The 19,102-nt window shown below is 46.7% G+C and overlaps 2 long non-coding RNA genes across 12 annotated transcripts; both read right to left on the bottom strand.

Moving 5' to 3' along the window:
* Positions 1-5,427: 5,427 nt before the first annotated feature.
* Positions 5,428-12,975, bottom strand: LOC123105065 (uncharacterized). Of its 5 annotated transcripts, none has more exons than XR_006450643.1 (6): positions 9,670-12,975; positions 9,483-9,574; positions 8,832-8,880; positions 7,517-8,719; positions 6,597-6,680; positions 5,428-5,755 (listed from the first exon to the last, which is right to left on the bottom strand). It is a non-coding gene; the product is annotated as an uncharacterized lncRNA (long non-coding RNA). The 5 variants fall into 5 exon arrangements; XR_006450646.1 differs by lacking the exon at positions 5,428-5,755 and having other exon boundaries at positions 6,264-6,680; positions 7,517-7,589; positions 8,444-8,719; XR_006450645.1 differs by lacking the exon at positions 5,428-5,755 and having other exon boundaries at positions 6,264-6,680; positions 9,670-9,816; positions 9,921-12,975.
* Positions 12,976-12,985: 10 nt separating this feature from the next.
* LOC123105064 (uncharacterized) lies at positions 12,986-16,419 on the bottom strand. Of its 7 annotated transcripts, none has more exons than XR_006450641.1 (6): positions 15,655-16,419; positions 15,128-15,377; positions 14,615-14,737; positions 14,341-14,491; positions 14,091-14,259; positions 12,986-13,580 (listed from the first exon to the last, which is right to left on the bottom strand). It is a non-coding gene; the product is annotated as an uncharacterized lncRNA (long non-coding RNA). The 7 variants fall into 7 exon arrangements; XR_006450640.1 differs by having other exon boundaries at positions 12,986-13,500; positions 15,655-16,418; XR_006450638.1 differs by having other exon boundaries at positions 14,091-14,254; positions 15,655-16,411.
* Between the last annotated feature and the right edge of the window lie 2,683 nt (positions 16,420-19,102).

Raw genomic sequence — 19,102 nt, 5'->3', positions numbered from 1 at the left:
GCACTGGTTAATATTTGTTATATTCCCTTTTTATGAAGGATGGTGTGCCATAATGTATTGCATTTATATCATAGCGGCACTATTAACATTCAATATACCACTGGTGTGGTTTTGTGGACACCCGTAGCCGTGCCTTATGTTTCCCTAAGGAGCCAACTCTTTTCTGAACTGGTTGATTGGGCCAGACTAGAGCTGGGTGTGGAGTACAATTGTGTAGTAAGGTTGGAAGGAAGATATGACGCCGACATAGACCTTGGGTCATTCTGCTTGATGATCGCCTTGGCAGAGGCTTATTCTTGGGAGAATGGTCGGTGAATCTTGCATCAAGATCCTTGTCATATATGTGGTGGTGAAGTCAGGTCATATCCTCTGCGACATAGACCTTAATCGCGCGTCGGTATGCTACGATGGCCATAAGTCTCGAGCCGCCAGCCACAAGCCCACAATGTACCCAATCCAGAGATGTATGATACCTTCACTGGGAGCTAGCCATTGCTAGAAGTTAACACCCCACTTACACAAGAGCATGACATTGGAGAAGCTGGCATACATAGGCTTGGTGAGGTGGATCTGAACAATCAAGCTGACAGAAACAGACGATGAAGAAGGCAGCAGGGCCGATAGTGATGCAGGTTCGTTAGAAAGTACTCCCTTCATCCGAAATTACTTGTCACACTAATGCATACAAATGAATACAAATGAATGTATATAGAACTAAAATATGTCAAGATACATCCATTTCTCCGACAAGTATTTTCGGACAGAAGAAGTACTCAATTAGCAAGTACTCAATTAGCAAATCAGTGATGTGCAGTGTCAGGACCCCGACTCGATGTCACATCGATCTAGCCGGTAACACCTCATATCACTTTGCGGCCTCACGCACGGTATCCCCACGGGTGTCGCCTTACCTTTGCCCGGGACCGTTTGCGCCTTTTGGCTCACGTATATGATAGTGTCGCTAGCATCCATATGATAAGGAGCCCGGGCTGACATGACTAGTCGTAAACCCAAAGTAGCACAGACTTACAGGGACAGGCATTCATGACCCAGCTTCGAACGTGTCGGTCATCAGCAAGTGGGTCCGGGCTGTAGCACTGGGCTAGCAGGACTCCGGTAAACCGGGCTGTAGCGGGCTAACAGGACTCCGGTACTCAAAGCGTGACATTTCCCCGAAGGGACAGACACAGGAACGAAGAAGGACACATGCCGGCCAGCCTAAGTGTTCCAGAGCAGTAGCAGGCTACCATGGCTCAGCGGTAACACTAGGAGACATTTCCCGGTAAGAGAGGCTACTAAAGATAAACAACTAGATAGTCAGATCCCACACATACCAAGCATTTCAATAACATACACACAATATGCTCGATATGTGCAATACAACATGGCATCACAACATGACTCTACGACTCAAGTAGTTTATTCAATAGGCTCCGAGGAGCGAGACATTACAAACATGGGTCTCATGACCCAACAATCAGAGCATACAAGTCAAAGCACAAGCGGAAGCTATCATGTCTGAGTACAGACATCTATAACTGAAAAAGGCTGAGAAGCCTGACTATCTATCAGATCCTGCCGAGGGCACAAGATCGTAGCTGAGGTATCAAGCTAAACGTCGAAGTCCAAGCGGAACTACTAGTGAGACTGAAGTCTCTCTGCAAAACATAAAATAGGCAAACGTGAGTACAAATGTACCCAGCAAGACTTACATCAGAACTAACTACATATGCATCATTATCAACAAAGGGGTGGAGGGGTTTGACTGCAGCAAGCCAGCTTTGACTCGGTGGCTATCCTGAACTACGACTGCAAGTAACTCTTTTGAGGTGGCGCACACGAGTCCACATATTCACCATATCAATACACCACTATGGATCCGCTCCCGTCTCCCTACGAGAACGCCATCCATAGCACTCACGCTTATCTTGCGTATTTTAGAGTATCCACTTTCACTTGTCTATGAACTGTACAAGGGGTCCACGTTTCCATATCTGAGGAATCCGGCTATTCGAATAGATGATGTTAACCCTGCAGGGGTGTACTTCTTCACACACGCTTTCGCCACTTATCGCCCTGTACACGTCATGTACCTCGGCAACCTTCAAGCGGAAGCCGGGCGAGGGAGTCGGCCACGACCTGACTAACCGAACAAGTCTCTAGTCCAGGTTTATCGCCTATTCGGGTTCCATCCGCAAGGAGATCCGGCCGGGGTGTCGCTTACGGCCCCAAACGATGTGTGCAGGGTTCCCAAGCCCACCAACCGGGTGCCACTTGGTACACCGGGCCACTGTGCCTAGTCTGTCCCAAGCCCACCTGTACCGGGTGCCACTTGGTAGACTACTAACACTACCTACAAACACCAGAAACTAGTTGCAACTCCTGGACAGAGATCATGTTGATTAATAAGTCGAGAGAGCTTGGAGCGCCCGGAGCCCAATGTGTGGTAGTAACTGATCATGGATCACAAACACAGAACTCAGTTCCTGAGGACGGCTGCAATGAGACAACCCACCATGTACTCCTACATGGCCTCTCACCGCTACCTTTACCAAATCGTGTTCACACACTTAGCTCACACACAGTAGGACATGTTCACACGCCTCTGATTCATCCCCGATGAACCAGACCTGACTCAACTCTAAGCAATAGCAGGCATGACAAACAAACATGAATGAGTAGGCACAACAGGGCTCAAACAACTCCTACTCATGCTAGTGGGTTTCATCTATTTACTGTGGCAATGACAGGTCATGCAAAGGATAAAGGGTTCAGCTACCGCAGCAAGTATCAAATAAGTTGTTGTTGTCCTAATGCAGTAAAAGAGAGCAGGAGCGAGAGAGTAGGATTGTATCGGAATGAACAAGGGGGTTTTGCTTGCCTGGCACTTCTGAAGATAACATTGAGTCTTCATCAGTGTCAACGATCACATCATCGGTATCACGTCTATCGAGAGGGGACAATTACCGGCAACACAGAAGGGAACACAATCAATGCAATGCACAATATGATGCATGATCATGACATGGCAAAATGAATGTGTTTTGGGCTAATGCATCTAAAACCAGATTAAATGAAGTTGGTTTGAATCCAAGATTCAAATTCAAACTCCATATGTGGTTATTTAAATGTCATTCACTTCATTTGCCCTAAACAGTAGTGATAATTTGTTCTAACATGCATGTAAATGGTACAGATGGATTCCTTGAATTTTTCTGATAATTTTTCATATATAAATTATTTAATTTGGAGTTACGGTTGAATTTCTATGATTTATTGAAGTTTTAGCTATTTTCTGGAATTTCCTGATTATTTTTAAATCCAGAAAATACTTATTGCGTCAGCATGACGTCAGCACGACGTCAGTGGTCAACGCGGCTGTCCAGGTCAAATCTGACGTGTGGGACCCACACGTCAGTGACAGGGGGGTTAACAGGGGTTAATTAGTTTAATTAAAAGGTTAGGGGGGGTCGGGCCCACTAGTCAGCGTCAGGGGGGGGGGGTTAGCGCGGTTGACCGGTCAATCCCGCCGGCGTTTAGCCGCCGGCGAGGCCCGAGACGGCGGAGGGGCTCGGGATCGCCGTTCCGGCGACCATTCGGGCGGCGGAGACCACGGGAGCGAAGCCCGCGCTCACGCGCATCCAGTGGAACACGCGGGAGGCTGCGGGGGCGGCGGAGCTCGCCGGAGCAGAGCTCAGGGCGGCGGCCGGAGTTCGGCAACTTGCGGCCGCGGCGTTGTGGTGCACGGCAGTGGAGACGGAGGGTTCCTACGGGCTCCTGGCGTCACCAGGAACACGGGGACGCGCGCGGAAGGGACCGGCTTGGGCTCGTGCCACCGTGGCGCCATGGCCGGCGGCGAGGGGCTTACGGGCGCGGTGGCGAGCTAGCTAGACGGGGCAAACGGACACGGGGAGGAGGGGGTTCGGTGCGGGGGCTCACCGCGGAACTAGCGAGCGCGAGGGCGAGGTCGGGGATGCCCGGTAGCTCCCGAATCGCCGGCGAGGGTCCACGGCGGCCGGAGTCGAATTTGGCGACGGCGACGGCTCCACGGGGCATCCGGAGGGGCACGGCTTGACGGGGAGCTTCAGGGCGGAGGAGCGGAGCTTCCGCATGTGTCGGGGAGGCGAGGGGAGGTCGGTGGTGATGGCTATGGCGAACGGCGGCGGCGGTGGTTCTCGGGTGAGAGAGAGAGAGCAGGGGGAGAGGAGGAGGGCGAGGGAGAGTGAGAGCGGTGCGGGGCAGCTGCGTGGCTTCGTCCGGGGCATCGAGGGCGAGAGAAGGAAGCAGGAGGTGGCCAGCAGGGGGGGGGAGGTGGCGCGCATGCGTGCCGGCGAGCGTCGGGCACACGCCGTTCCCCTGTCGGGGGGGAAGACGACAGAGGAGGGGGGGCCAGGCGGGCTGGGCCGCCTCCTGGCTGGGCCGGCCTGCTGCTGCTGGGCTGCGCAGGGGAGGGGAGGCCCAGGTAAGCCCCTCCTTCTTTTATTTTTGTTTTCTAATTTTTCTGACATTTGTTTTGATTTAATAAATATATTAAATCATTTAATTTCCTTATGCCAATTTTTGCAGGAGCTAGATATATTATTCCAGAGCTCTTTTACAATTGGCATAATTTTTGGACCATATTTCATATATATAGAAATATATTTCCAATGCAAATATTTATCGAATTAATCCAAATGGCCAAAATAAATGTCCATGAGCTCCTAAAAATATTGTTTTGATTTTTATCTCTGTCCAATATTTTCAGAGGGCAACATGAGCATTTTCTTGGACCCTTTTGGAGAAATTTTTATTTGGGTCATTTTCAAAAATGATTCTGAGGGTTCCAACAATCCTCATTTCAAATTTAAATGAAATTTAAATATGATGCACAAATGGCTAGCTAGTCTAGGTCATACCAGACTAGGGATGTGACATGCAGCTTGCCGTACGAAAATCCGCTAACATTGAAAAGTGATGACTGTTCTATGTCTCCCCTTCGTCAAAGCGATGCCTCGTCCCTTGTCAATAAGTACGCCGTGTCACCGTGGAACAAACAACCAGCGGCCGTAAGAAGCTAAACCGGAGAATTGTGAAACAATTCACAAATTGCTCAGCATTTTTCGTTTCAGATACTAAAATGCAGCAGGTGTTCGGGATGTTGTGGTATATGCACTCGTCCCTCGGAGTTTTTATCTGACTAGTAAGCTTGCACGTGCAACGTACGTCTCTGCTAATGCTCTTCTCAAAGATGCATCCACTCCCAATCAAAAACACCTTGTGTGCATCTCTCGTACTACCATATACTTATAGTTGTTGATGGTAGTATAAGATGACACACACAAAAAAACAGCCAAGGCAACATTCATCATATAGGGCCAAAACCATGTTTTCAGTCCCTTACATCTAGCAAGAGAGGTTCAAAGTTGTTTTATGTCATTTTTTCATAACTCTCCATATAAATAGAGGTCATTGATGGTACTTTCAAAGACTGAACATTTTGGTTTATCACAAACTACATAAAATAGGTATGTGTGAACACCATGTATTTTGGGATCAATGTTGCAACTTGCAAATTATACTTTTTCTCCCCAAGAGAATTTACAAAGGTATGCATCAATGTTTGATTCTGCAATGTCAGATGCCAAGAAAGCACTCATACATTTTCAAGGCAATATTATTTCAAATCAAATGTCATGCACATTGCCTACCTTCTTTTACCCTGGAGATGAATTCATCCAGATAATCTTGTAGACCATCCATAACATTGTTTTGCCTTGCAATTCCATTATGTACAAGTACAACACCATTCAACAGGGTGCACATGCACAGAAAAAGAAGTAAAAGAGACAAGTTGGGAGTTGTACATTACTAACTAAAAATGATCTTTTATCCATTTTCTTAAAAGATTCAATTATTGTTGATTCTTCTTGGTAAGTAAAAGTAAGTAGGAAGACAAGATTTTGGTGAAAGGTTTTCTTTCTTGTTCTCTCTCCCTGTGAACTGTAGGAGTGATAAAATGGTTTCTTTTCCTTTAAGCGGTAAAATTTTAATTGAGCACACAAGCGAAAATATTTTAATTTAGAACATATAAATAATGATACTGTTTGCTTTGGGCAAAAAGATTGTGAAGTATTGGTTGAGCCAAGGTATGTATTTCATTTCAATGGTTCCATGAATGATAGAAGCAAAAATCTCTCATTAATTGATGGTCGGACTTCTTAGATTCAGGTAACTGAAAAGATCAAAAAACAATCAAGAGAACACAGTATTTACTATTTTGCAAAAAAAGAACATCAATTTTGTTCACATTTAATGAGAGCAATCTCCAGTTCTGCTCTCTTAAGTGCTTAAAAGGCAGTGAGACATGTGTGAATGAAAAATATACATACATAGTAGATATAAACTTTAACCATTGGCTATGTTTGTTCACTTATATGATCACAAAAAGTAAACGTATCCTGTTGTTCATAAATAAAGCAAAACATATCATGTGTCAAAGTATATACTAATTATGAAATAAATGTCAATCATGTAATCAGATATGATAAGCACACAAGCAAACATAAATGGAATGGCATGGCATGAAATCTCTAGCCAGGTTTTCTTTTTAATACCCGGAAGAAGAATCTGGCTGGTCTCTTTCAGTTGCACCTCCAACTTTGTTCGGTGACAGCGATGTGGAGTTTGGACAAGATTCCCTGGGAGCATAAGAGAAGTCATGAAGAAATGATTTTTACCTATGAAGTAGTTCGAACATGCTCCTATTGATCAGTACTAAGATGAAGCCCTGCTATTTGGTGTTGATACCTAAAAGGACACCTAAAATGATCATCGAGAACATTCTATTGATCCTTCTATTTTCTGGAATGACATCAAGAAGCAACTTCCTGGGAATGGTATGACAGTTCTAGTACTTAGGAATCTATTATCCTTTTCATTTTATAGGCATATATTCTATCACATACAACCTGATCCTTCTGTTTTCTGTTCAAGAAAAGTGAATTCCAGTACGAATCAGATTTATCATCATCTTCTAATAGTAAAATTGAATTTTCAACAAGCCGTATAAAAGCAAGCATGACGAAAAGTTATTTTCAAAAAAGCATGACCAGAAAAATAGGAACCGCAAACTATCTCGGAAATATTCTTTTGAATTTAAATATTTTTAGCTCACGCTGACCTGCAACTCTATGTCAGTAAGCTTGTGCCAATTTATTTTCTAGGTGACGATCCAAAAAAGTTTCCATATCCAAAGAAATACTGAAAACAGATTTTTGTTGTTAGATCCACAAAAGAGGTTTTCTGTGTCACAAGCACTCCATCCATTTATCACTGTGAAGTGAAATAGTTGATGTACACGCTATTTTGAACTTTAAAAATTCCATGGTTTACAAAAAGATAGGATGATAAGTCAATTGATGACCAGAAAATGCTAGAAAACGCTAAGAAAACATACGTTTCAGATAACAGTAAATGTTGATTTTTTTTTCTAAGACTATAGATAACACTATTACAGTATCAGGGAGAAATTTACCGCAGACTTGTCTCTTCCGATGTTGCCTCCAACATCTTTATATAAAACTGTAGTGGGGCTTGCACCAGATTTCCTGGCAGCAAAAGAGAAGTGAAGATAAATGTTTTATAGAGGTTAATAGCTGGCCCAACAATAACTTTGAAAAGGAAATTAATCAAAGTCACTTCAATTTGATTCGATCTGTTCGTACACACAGACACAAGAAACCTTGCAAATTGCAGCTCAACCGGTCAATTCTTGGCGGAGTCTAGATTTGATCCCTTAACTTCGAAACTGGACAACTTGCATCCTCAACTACTGAAACCGGACAAGGTTCATCCCTGGTCTCAGCTTTGAGTGGTTTTGGTGCTAACTCACCCCGGTTTGACCGGTGCTGACTTAAATACGCGTATATTTTTTGAATCTGTGAATCTTTTGAAATTCATGTACATTTTTTAAATATTTGTACTTTTTCATGTTCACGTAAAAATTTCAAATTCACATATCCTTTTGAAATTCGCACTATTTTCAAATCTACGTACTTTATCAAGTTCACGCAATTTTCCAAATTCGCATACTTTTTTCTAGTTCAAGTATTTTTCTCAAATGCGTGTACTTTTTTCAAGTTCGTGCACTGCTTTCAAATTCATGAACTTTTGTAGAAAGTATGCGGACCTGAAAAAATAAACGGACTTGAAGAAAGTACGTGAATTTGACTCAAAAGTCAAAACAGGATCAAAACCGGCGAAAGTCAGCACAAAAACCGGTCAAAACCGTGTCCAGGGATGAACCTTGTCCGGTTTTAGTAGTTGGAGGTGCAAGTTTTCTGGTTTCGAAGTCGAGGGACAAAATCTTAGACTCTGCCAAGAGTTGAGGGACGAAAAATATACTTTTCTCTAATATTAATATCATTTATGATCTCCAAAAATTACCAAAAAGGAAACCTACATGTATATCTTCATAACATAAAAAGGAGGTATGGGGGCAATGATCATGGTGCCCAGCTGCGACGTATCTGCAATGTTGTCTCTGTCCCATCTATAATCTCTAAGAAATTTCCAAAGGTAACTATTGTAAAATATACCCAGCAAGCTACATGTGTAATATCACTTGAATTAAAACAAATGATAACACAATATTCAGATGGATAAAAAATCACATCACCCATTGGATAAAGAATGTTGCTGTCTGAGCGCGTGGAAAGTCCGTGACCTATTGGAATAACTGAAAACAAAGCCCAAACAAAACCAGATTACGTACACCAATTCAAGTAACATAATAACTCACTCGCATTATAAATCCCCGAAATCTGGGTGTGTACAGGTCCAGATATTACCTAATAAATGATTGCACGTGGTAGTGGAATCCAGTGTTCCAAAGAAACACTGCAAAGGGGTCATGATTTTTTTCAGATTTTTTTTGAAACCAAAAATTTTGAATTTTGATTCTTTTTCAAAAAAAAGGCCTCCATGGAGGCCGAGAGCCAAACGTCCGTTCTCATATATTCATATACAATATAATAGTTTCAAACGTGCAAGATATATCAGAAGCTGTATTAAACTACATGATGAGTGTGCTATTTTCAGAATCACAAAATAATCACCAAAAGAGAGTGGAAAGCATCGAACATTGGGTACTATTTTCTTAAAGAAGGTTCTACCAAGGGAACATCAGATTGCACCTAGTTTGTGGTTCTGCATATGTTGCATGTGTCCATGGACTGTAGCAGAAGATGCAAATAAACAGAACTAACAGGAACTAAACATATTGTGACATGTAACACGTATACAATATTAAATTCCTTTTGTTTTCATTGAGGTAAACTCAACATATTAAATTCTTTTTGTTTTCATTGCAGTAAAACAATTGGCTTTGATGCTCCAAGAACACAATTCAGTAGAATAGCAGTAGAGAGACATAATAGTAAATCTCGACAGATAGGAGAGAAACTGCGCAGTGAGGGAGCAAAGGGAAGATGGGACTGAACCTGGGAGCCCGATTCGATCACGACAGAGGGCTTGACGCCCTTGACGCCTCCGGGAGCAGTGCGAAGAGGTTCCGCCCGCCCGCCACCATATACTGCACAGGCACACACAAAACAAAAAAACATCTTCAGCCAATTCCTGGAAAGGAAGAAGGAATGGGAAAAGCCGAAAAGGAGTGCAGGTGCGGACTGCGGACGGCGATGTCAAAGTCGAGCGTGCAGCCCTCCGCCATGCAGCCGCCACGGCACCATCAGCATAGAAAATAATCTACATCACCAGCCATAGTCTCGTCGGGATTCTAGCATCGATGTTACATTTTTCCAAGCAATTTATGATCTGGAAAAAAATCACTTTGTTCAATTATATACAAAAAAAAGATTCTAGCATCCATGTTATGGATTTCAGTACTAAATAAATAACAAAGTCTCTTTTTTCATAACTATCTTAGCTCCCATATGCTTCTCTACAAACGCTTGGTAGGGATTTTTTGGGCAGGTAGTATCTGAAAACAAAGGCGGCTCTTCGCTCAAAAGGTAATAAAGTTTCAAGCATCCCAAATGTCATGAGAACAACAGAGATATCATCCTGCTTGACCTGATAAAAACATGTAAACTGTGAGAATAATTTAATGGGACGCTAATTAGTTTAAGAAAACTTTCAAAAAGGGAATATACATATTCCATACTACTAAGGCATCGTATGAAAGTGTCTTCATGCTCACCTTAGGTAATAGATTGGTTAATTTTGTTGTTTCCTTAAACTAAGAAACCTTCAGAAAAATTATGGCTTCTTTATTACATTTCTCTTTACACAAAACTAACAGTATTGTTGATTCGCTGGTCTGCACAAAGATTATAAGCATGCTCCCTGGCAACTATTTTAAAACGTGAACATGATTAGAATCCTGAATTTGGAGAGAAAAAATATAATTGATAAATAAAAGGAAATGTGTGCTCCAGCCATTAATATGAATACAAAGATATAATCTCAAAGCATGTATGTAAATAAACTCATCTCCTAAAGTGTGACGATATAATCATGGGAATCAATCAGAGAATCTCAGTCGAAGGATTTCACCAGCTTAGTCAGCATTACTTCTATGCTAAAATTTTAGTTCATACTCCCTCCATCCTACAATATAAGATCATTTTTCAAGCTATGGGACGGAGAGAGTAGAAAAATTCCCTAACTCCAAATCGTCTCACAAAGAAGAAAGAAGAAAGAAAAAATTACTTGTGTACAGCGCCATGCAACCTATAGTGAGAAATGAATAGGACTTCACACTTATATTTACATTGTTGGGTTAAGGTATGCAAGAACGAAGCATCTAGTTTGTATTCGAACAAAATACCAGACATGTTTTTCATAAAATTCAATTGTCTTTTGCAACATCATAAAATCGTAGCTAAATTCATAAAGTGCTAAAAAACAACCACTGGCTCTGCTTGGATTGTCGGTTTGCTCCTAAATACCCCTGTAATCAAAACAGACCTCCAGCCGTCGTTTTCAATTTAGGAGGAAATAACACAGCAGCCGGTAAAATACACCTGTAGATTAAATCCGGATGTATAAATTTACACCGTATCCAAGCGGGGCCTAACTCATCTCCCAGAGCTTGATTTCCTAACACAACTGAATAACTCAATATCTAAACTTACATCTAGAAGCATATCATGTGCATCCACTAATTCATGCACAAGCCCAATTGAGAAAAGAGTAAATAATCTCACATCACGCAGATAGACAAAACAAATGTCGCCTCATATCGGGATACATATGGCAGTTCTGTTCACGAAGCAGTCATGGATGTAGTTCTGGCCAATCTACTACTGCAAGCCCCTGGTCCAAAGCATCCTTACCTTGGCAGCAAGCGCGGGGCATGACCGTTGCGGAGCAGGCACATCACATGCTCGTTGGAAGCTACCAGCGCTGGCGGGTAGCCCCACACCGTCTGCGGCGGTGTTGGCTTTCCCGGCCTCATGGAGGAACGACGACGGAGACCCTAGCTCGCATTCCTGGTGCAGCAGAGGAGAGCAGCAGGCGGTGACAACGGCCCATGCTCGCGTCCATCACGGAGCGCCCGCTGGCACGACCCCTCCCGCGGTATTGCCCCCAAGCTGCGGCGGAGTGGTGGCGGCCAAGCTGCAGCTCCGGAGGTGTCGAAGGGCGCGGCGGGGCGGCTCCGGCGGCTGGGGAGGCGGCGAACCGCGGCGGGGCGGTCTCTCGCGGCTGGGGAGGCGGCGACCCGCGGCGGGGGCGGGCTCCCGCGGCTGGGAAGGCGGCGACCCGCGGCAGGGGCAGGCTCCCGGTGACCTGCGGCGGCTTCCCGTGGCTCCGGCGCGCGAGGCGGCGGTGAAGGGCGCGGCTGCGCGAGGCGAACGGCGCGGGAGGAGGAGGAGGTCGTGCGGGAGGAGAAGGAGGTCGTGCGGGCGGTTTTTTTCCCTTTTTACTGCGGGGCAGATTAGAGATCGATCGATTGTGACTTGATGCGTGATTTGTAGTGTTAAACACAGAACAATTAAGAGCCATTAAATTTTGATGATAGATGGATGTGATTGTTTGGATCTGCCCCTCTCTTCTTTTTATAGTGACTAGTAAGTCTGCACGTGCAACGCACGTTATTATCTTAGCAAGAAAATTTCTCATTGCCATCTTAATATATATGATTTTTGATCTTCCTTATATACTTCGAATTTTGAACAAATGATGGGCAGGAATTATGTTTCAAAAACAGTTTGTAACACAAGACAATACAATGTGATAATCACACAGTCGTAAGGGGTGAAGAATGATTACCAGTATATCTACATCTCAGGACTAATAAGAAACAACGAAAATATAGTCAAGATGGTCAACAAGCTAACCTTATTTTCCATTGAATCTTTGATATAATCACACCAATGCGAACCAATGACTTTGAGCTTTTCAAATGGACGCTTCTCCCTTAGTTCTTTATGTTAATTTAATACCTGAATTGTTGCCTTTGCTACCAGCACATAGGAGCTGTTTAGATACCGAAGACTGGGGGAGTAACATCCTTCTCGATATGATTGCCATACTTCATACTTGTCATAACTTTGACATGTAATAGTTGATAGCTTTGCGAATCTGAGTTTGATGTTGAAGCAAACTTAAAATTAGCAAGACACACTGGTGTTCATTGAGATACTCTTTTCCTGGAAAACTTATTTTCATAATATCATTTGATGTCCACCTTATTTTTGAGAGGCAGATAGGCCCCACTGCTACATAGCAGTTTAATAAAAAAGGTTCAAGAGCAATTATGTAAGGGAGGGTGGATTAAACAGAACGCCTCCATTTGTTGTGCTTCCTTGTCTTCCAAGCTACATTTACATACATAGTACCGATAATGCTTCTGTCAACCGAAAACAACATAATGTTCAGCCGTGTTGCAGAGCAAACCTACACAAACATCCTGATGGCCGCAAGAAAAATTCCAGTAAAAACTGGCCTCCATGGTTGATATGTATTCTATTCTCCTGCAACCAGAAAATCAACTGATCATGTCAGACACATTAGAGTGTTGTAAAAAAAGTGCATGAAAGGACTCATCATATATGCTTGAGCTAAAAGAAAGAAAGTGCATAAACACATTGACAGAAAAATACTAATCCACCGAACAAGGGACAAGGGAGGAATGAGGTTGACAGAGGACCACTCACCATTTGTTTCCTGGTAGATCCATGCACACACAAGGAAACGAAAAGAATGAATTTCACAGGAAAAAGAAATAAACAAATAAGAGAATCTAGAATAGTTGAAACGAAGAAAAAGGATATATGTGAACTTGGTCGTGTGGCAACACCACTAACCACCAAATTATCAAAGAAAAAAAATGATATTGTGATCTATACCTCAAACGCCTTGAACTTGTGAGTCATGACCCACACTGCCTATTGGGTCTTCTGCTTCAATAAGATCGGTGACTAATCTTATTGGGTCTTCCACGGTACCAACACTTCCTAATACGTCTGTCTGCTTTCGATCTTTTTTATCTAGCTGCAAAGCCTCGTGCGTATGAGACGATCAACACTTTGCTAATATGACGGCAATGAATTAGATGATCAAGATCGACACACCTGTGATCAGCACTTCCTAATAAGTTAAGCTAGTAGTACTGAATCAAAATATCTGAAAAGGCTTTATATTTAGGAATGGAGGGAGTACAATGGCATGGTAGCATATCATTACAAAAATGCACCTGCCCACCTACAAAAAGAAATATCTACAGACTTAGTGCACATGGTAACATGGAGGCCTAGGAATGAAAATAGGGGGAGGGAGGGGGTCCATAGATGTAGGATTATTGTATCAATATATACTGTCCTCTCATGTTGAAAAAACAGCTGATGTGTTGTGATTAGGAGTGAAACGACAGTCCAACAGCCAATGCATAAAACTGTAGCAAATCATAAAAGATATGCTCGGATGCATATGCCCATATCTGGTTTTAGTCAGGAAAGCTGAGTGATACACGCACCGGGCATTCAAACAGGGAAAAGTGAGGCCAAACGTGTCATCTCTACAAAATTGTTACGGTTACACAATATCACTCTCAATCTTCATCGGTTAAAAAGGAGATGCGGTACCTGTCCACCCTGTGCTTCCTGCTCTTGAGCTTGGGCAACGCCACCATCCAGGAAGGAACCTCGCAGCCCGAAGATACCAGTATGTTGGCGATGTTCCACAGGAACGGCTTGTCCTCCTCCGTGAAGAACGTGATCGCCTCCCCCGATCTGCCTGCTCTTCCGGACTGTCCTACATATAACAGGGGAATGGAGTTATTAGAATCTTATTGCAACAACTATGTCCAGGGGGAAAGCCGGATATCTTTCGTACCTATTCTGTGAATGTAGGCAGACGCGGACTCAGGGAAATCATAGTTGATTACACACTTGACACCTTTGAAATCCATTCCCCGCGGGAGAACCTCTGTTGCTATTAGCACCCACCTTTTTCCAGCTCTCAAGTTGTCAACAGCATCTTGACGCTAAAGTAAGGAAATACAGAATTCAGTCAGTGAGCCTGATGTCGACAGTACTAAACCAGTGAAAACGAAAACTACAGGAACAACTATCAAAATAAGTATCAATAAATTATGCAAAAGTAATACCTGCTCTTCAGTAAGGTCTCCATGGATTACATCAACTCTAATGTCGTCATATACCAGCTCTCTGTAGAGCTCTTTTGCCCTCTCTTTGCTTTGAACAAAGACCAATACCGGTGGATTCAGGGACTACAATTGAAGACAATACAACAACAGTAAGTTTCAAAACACACACCGAGACTCCTTTTTAGTAAGGACAAATGTGCAGTTCAACGTTTTAAATACTTTGCAAGCAGTCAGTTTACAGCTACGAGCAGCACAACATAGGGCTTAGTTTTGCTACTTATATGCGGGCATGCATTAAACTGCAATCTGCTGGTTTGGCATGACCAGTACAAACCAGTTCTAAACAACGAAATGCATGGAAACCAGGAGAAAGAACTCCGAGTGAAAAAATGTGCATAACGATCTTTCTGGATATACAGCAGACTGCAGCTAAGTGGTAACAAAGAAAAGTCACTTTTCGAAAATTGATTCAACATTAACAGAGTCACCATGAGATTTTGTCAGTACATGCACCTCTGAACTCCATCAATCGGTCCTGGTGGATTTGGTCCTGAACTGCACATCAGATGTTTCGCATTACACGTCTGCTTGCTCGCTCGGTCGTCAATGTAGCCGCGCAGGGCTGTTGAAACATCCAGCAAAATATCAACCACCAAAGCTCGTGAGCATTCGATTCAAGTATGAACAAAGGCTACATCACACGCATCATCACAGCTCCAATGTGGTGAAGTTTGTATCACAGAGATGAATAAAACCTGAAAGGCTGCATGGCCAAACAAAAACATGTTTTTCACAAATATCGATCAGACAAGAGCGCATTTGTTCATCTCTTGAACCACAAATACATAAACACATTGGGTTATGGGTCTCTGGGTCAAAACATGATTATGACAAACTGATGGATAAATAGTACGAACTGAAGATAATCTGGACACAGAAAGTGTTACTTATCCATCTTCTCTCAAATGTGAAAGAAAAAACCCAGAATGCATATGCTGTACCAGTGACAGGGATGGTGGCACAACAAATTGGGGGCTGACCTGTGAAACGAAGGATAGGTGAGGTGCGTTCAATCTTGAGATGGATATGACAGTAGGTGGGTTTGTTCGCCGGCCGCCCATAACAGTATGCAGTGAGACTGTGAGAGGTCGATGAAGACGGCGGCATGGCGATGCAAAATCCGGCACAGATCGGTGAGGGGCCGACGTGGACGATTCGTCACGTCGCGAGCACCCTGGCCCGCGCCAGGCAGCGGCTCGGGCGCGATGGACGGGCTCGGCGGCGGCTCCCGCGGCGACACGGGCGCGACGGACGAGCTCGGGGGCGGCTCCCGCGGTGAAGGGCCTGGCGGGTGACTCCCGGGGCGACGGGCGCGCCTGCGGGAGGCGGCAAAGGGCTGGCGGGGCGGTTCCCGGGGCGACGTGCGCGGCCACCGGCGACGAAGGGCGCGGCCGCGGGAGGCGGCAAAAGGCCGGCGGGGAGGCTCCCGGGGCGACGGCCGCGGCGACCGGCCGCGGCTGCGGGAGGCGGCTCCGGGCGCGGCGACCGGCGGCGGCTATGGGAGGCGGCTCCGGGCGCGGCGGGGCGGGTCCTGCGACTAATGGCGGCGCGGGGCTGCGAGAGGAATGACTGGGCGGCGAACGGCACGGGAGGAGGAGGATGGGTCGAGAGAGGTCGTGCGGTCGTGTGCAGGCAGCGGTTTTTGTTTAACGACGGGCAGATTAGCGATCGATGGATTCTAGTGGCGTAATGCGTGGTTGGTAGTGTTAAACACCGGAGGATTAAGAGCCATTAGATGTTGATGATGGATGGATGTGGTTGTTTGGATCTGCCTCTCTCTTTCTTTTATAGTGGTAGTAGATAGTAGATAGTAGATAAGAAAAACTAGTGACCACCGAATGCTGAACTAAGCCCAACTCCCTAACGAAGAAAACCTCGTGGGCCACAGATCCATTTTCGGCCCGTTGTGTCATCTCAGCCCAGGACACTCGCTTCTTCTTTGTCGTTGTAAAAGGACGACGGGGCATTCGGTTCAGAAATCCTGTTGCTTGTACGTGCTGGTACAAGTACAAATGACCAATTTAACCCGGATTGTTTTGAGTAGCCAGGCAGCAAAGTCAGTGTCACGCCGTTTGAAACTCGCGTACCGAGTGACGCATGAGCAGTTTCTATCCCAGCTCTTAGAGCATCTCCAGCCGCGTCCCCGATAAGGCCCCTCAGTCGACTTTTCAGCCGTTGGTGTCAAAAAATCGGCCCAGTCACATTCTTAAAGGCTCAATTTTCGTCGGCTCGGGTCGAAATTGGCACCGGCGGACCTAACCCAAACCCGGCGCGCTGGAGGGCGCCGGGCGAATCGTTTCTGGCTTGAAAGAGCCGCGGGCCCTCCTTACCAGCGACTCATCTCGCTTCTCGCCGCTTCGTCGTTCTCATCGCCTCGTTTCCCGCGGCGGATTAATGCCAAAGCTGCCGCGCGCTGCCGTGTCGGTCAGCCTCCGCCATTGATGCCTCACGGACGGCGCAGTACGCGCGTCCCCGCGCATGCCACGCATAGACAAGGCCGTCACGCGCGCTCGCGCCGCCTCCGCTTATATAAGACGACCCCAGCGCGCCGGTGGCACGCACAGAGTCTCCACCACCGCCGACACGCTCTCTCTCCCCTTCCTCCCTCTCCCCTCGCCGTCCCAGTTCAAAGAAATGGCCGAGCGATTCCCACGCGACGGCGCGGCGGCGAACGGTTTCGGCCGCCGCCACCTTCACGAGGACGAAACTCGGCTCCTCTTCAAGGCCGAGTACCCGGTCCCGCCGGACATGCGGGTGCCCGGGGCGTGGAGAATCAGCGCCGGCGGGGTCTCGGTGCCACCACCGCCCACCGGGGCGGCGCGTCGTGCGGAGATCGCGTGTATCCGCGCCTCTCTGCCGCGGGCGGCGAGGGAGGGGCCGCGTTACGTCCCCGACAGCCCGCTCTGGGAGCCGTACTTCCGCCGCCGTCACGCGGAGCAGCTCGAGGCCACCAACGGCGTCGTGCCCTCCGGCAGGCTCAACTTCGAGGGGCGGCGCCGATGGTGAGGCGTGCCCGGCCGCACGCTGGAGGCCGTCCTCAAGTACATCGAGGGCGGCAACACGCCGAGGCTGGAGTACCCCTCCCCGCCGTCCTTCTCTCGTCGCCGAGGCGCATGGACCCCGAGGCGTCCTCCTCCTCGTCCGGTCGGTCGACCGGCTCTCCCTGCCTCCGCCCCGTCAAGCCGGGGCCCCAGGACACGCCTGTCAAGCCGGAGCCTCAGGACACGCCTGTCAGCCGGCGCACCCGCAGCTCCGATATTCGCATCGCCGACTCCACCCCCGCTTCCGGGCGCCTCGTCCTCGTCGCGCCCAAATGGAGCCTAGTCTCCCCCCGGAGTACGAGGAGATAGCCCGGCGCGGCTTCTCCGACGCGGACGCCCTACGGTGGGCGTGCGACGACTACCTCCGGACTGAGATGACCCGGCAGACCCGGGCCCTGAAGGAGATCGCCGCCCGCAAGCGTGGGCGCGAGGACAAGGACGGCGTCGTGATCCTCGACAGTGACGACGACGAGGACGCCGCCGGACCGTCCAACCCGCCGCGCCAACCGGGGGACGGTTGCAGCAGGGACGGTGGCGACGAAGGAGGCGGCGGCGACGACGACGACGGCGGCGGTGGCGACTAAACGCGGTTCTACAGCCTCCTCGGCATGTAGAACTGCAAGGGCGGCGGCTGGCGAGGAGCGGCGAGGCAAGCGAGACGGCGGGCGGACCTAGTAGTGTGTTTTTTCTTTTTGTAAAATACTTTAAATATGTATGAGCGGGCGTGTTTGTGCCGTGTTTGATCGAATTTGGTTTGAAGTCACCGAAATATGCATGAACTCGCCGTGTTTGCGCCGTTCAAAAAAATCCCGTGGGCGCCGCGACTGGATGGCATCACGCCCCCAGCGCGCGTTTTGCGCCGGTGCGTCCCGAGGGCGATTTTTAGCGCCTCCTAGGAGGCCAACGGCTGAAGATGCTCTTAAGCACGAATCAGCGATAGGATTGGCTTCTCTTTCGTGGCATTTGCCATCGTTTTCCATTTTGCCGGATAGGTGTGAACTTGGTACCGTCAGCGTCGGGTTGATATTGCTGTGACACACTGTATTGGAAAACGCCCACGAACTGGGACCGTATATCAAATTCGTTTTCTCTTTTTTTTCCTTTTTGTAAATTTTGGTTTTTTGAATGTTATCATGAATGAATGTTTTTTTGGTTAATTTATTTTAAAACGGAGGAAGCAGCATCGAGATTGGACAGGCCATGGAATGTCCAAAGAGGCGTTTCCATAAACAAGCCGCATCCGGTGACACGACGCGGCTGGCCGCGGAGTTGCCTCTGCAAACTTGATTGGTTGGATGCGGGTGCGGGATGGGCGCCGGCATGGAGGACGGTGGGGTTTTGGAGGGAATGCCCGGGGAGGAGGAGGAGGCACGAGGCACCACCGACC

Source organism: Triticum aestivum, chromosome 5A (genome assembly GCF_018294505.1).
Source record: "Triticum aestivum cultivar Chinese Spring chromosome 5A, IWGSC CS RefSeq v2.1, whole genome shotgun sequence".
In the NCBI taxonomy this organism is placed as follows: domain Eukaryota; kingdom Viridiplantae; phylum Streptophyta; class Magnoliopsida; order Poales; family Poaceae; genus Triticum; species Triticum aestivum.
The sequence above is the reverse complement of the archived record's forward strand: the minus strand, read 5'-3'. Positions and strand labels throughout refer to the sequence as shown.